Raw genomic sequence first — 1,911 nt, 5'->3', positions numbered from 1 at the left:
TATATTAAAGTGACAGCTTAATTGGCAGTTGTGACCGAGGGATAATTAAATCTAATAGGAAAGTCAAGATTTTTAGTCTCCTACAGTTAAAAGAACTCAGTGAGGTAATATTTATTAGCACATTATTATAGATTTTCCCATCAATAGTTTTCAAGGACTTACAGAAATCATGCTTTTATCATTTACAAGGCAATAACCATACATTAGAGAGTGATATATTTAAATATTGGCATTCCCACATAAAATACATTTTTATGAAAAAGCTGCTCTGCTAAATGTCTGCACATTTATTTTACAGTTTATTTTCATGTTTCTTGGAAATGTCAAAAATAAACCTAGTGCAGGTTCCTCCTGCCAGACGTGCCCCATTAAAAACCTTTCTAAAACCTTCCTGTAGTTAATAGGATTGTATCCCTGTCACTAGTAAAGAAAGAACTTGCTATTATTCCTTTTAAATGTTCCCTTCCCCACTGGCCAATGGTAGTCATTGGTCTGACGTTCTAGTTCTGACATTTTAGAGATTCTAGCATGATCCTATCAATTATAGGGACATGTCACATAGAGCGGGGGTCCCCAAACTTTTTTACCCATGAGCCACATTCAAATGGGAAGTAAGGCAATCAAGAAAAATGTACCTTGGGGTGCCAAATAATATATGTGATTGACTATTTGATAGCCGCTATGTGGACTGGCAGCCTACAGGGGACACTTTTTTACAGTATAGCAGGTTTTTATGCAACCAAAACTTGCCTCCTTACCAGAAATTCAAAAATAAGTACCTGCATTGAGGCCACTGGGCGCAGCATCCAAGGGGTTGGGGAGCAACATGTTGCTTTTACTGGTTGGAGACCACTGACATAGATTAAAAGTTGCCTCTTTTACTTTGCTGCACATATGTATGTATATTTTTATTTATAAAGTGCTACTTGTGTACGCAGCGCTGTACAGTAGAATACATTAATACAAACAGGGGGTTAATTAATTAATAGATAAATACAAAGTATAACAATAAATACAAATAAATACAAGATACAGTTGCAATAAGTTAAGAGTCAAAGACACAAGAAGATCGAGGTCCCTGCCCCGTAGAGCTTACAATCTATACATAGGTTCCAACGAGATTTGAACTCGGATCGCTGGATTCAGAGTCCAGAGTGCTAACCATTACACCATGGAACCATCTGTGCGAGTGTCCTTAGATGTCCTGGGGAAAACTGTAGCAATTCAATTCTCTGGGGGTGCCTAACATATTGGCACCCCCTATTCAATCCACCTTCCCTTGTACTTTAATAAAATAAGAATATAAAGTTCTATTTGGTCACAAAGGGATTAGAAGTTGCTATTTGGTTGGGCTATAATCAGGGGTAGGCAGACAAGGTGTATATGTGTATAGGAATGCTGAATACACAGCATGTGATATAGAAATGATCCTTGCCTAAAAGAAGCAAATGTTTTCCCTCTATTATGAAATGCCATTCATCCTAGCTGATAAAAGGGGTGCTTGGGTCTTGGTGCTCTGCCTAAGCAGGTTGGAGTGATAAGAGTCCAAATACTGAATTGGGCCTTACTTTCTGGATTAAGTTGGATAACGTGATCCCATGAATGATGATTAGCTACTGATAGTAAGTTAGTGAGCAAGGGCAGCTCAGTGCCCCATCTTAGAATCAATAGTGGGGCTAGAACTCCCCAGGCAATACTGGCCTAGTGCAGGGACCAAAGTGGAAAGGCACCAAGTATCTCTAAGATTCATTCAACCTGACAGTTTAACTATGCCTTTTCTTATCTAGTAGAATTAATTCTAAAAACAACTGGACTTTTCTGAGTTTTTCTTGAAACGTTTCATTAAACAACTGCTTTTTCTGCACTAACAGCAAAGGCCCATCCTGAGTGTAAAAGTTGCATGTGAGCCTG

The 1,911-nt window shown here is 38.5% G+C and overlaps 1 non-coding gene across 1 annotated transcript; it reads right to left on the bottom strand.

Annotated features, from left to right (window-relative positions):
• Positions 1–1,107: 1,107 nt before the first annotated feature.
• Positions 1,108–1,179, bottom strand: trnaq-cug. Its single transcript has one exon. It is a non-coding gene; the product is annotated as a tRNA-Gln (tRNA).
• Between the last annotated feature and the right edge of the window lie 732 nt (positions 1,180–1,911).

Source organism: Xenopus tropicalis, chromosome 6, assembly GCF_000004195.4.
Source record: "Xenopus tropicalis strain Nigerian chromosome 6, UCB_Xtro_10.0, whole genome shotgun sequence".
In the NCBI taxonomy this organism is placed as follows: Eukaryota; Metazoa; Chordata; class Amphibia; order Anura; family Pipidae; genus Xenopus; species Xenopus tropicalis.
This window is presented reverse-complemented; position numbering and strand designations above follow the sequence as displayed.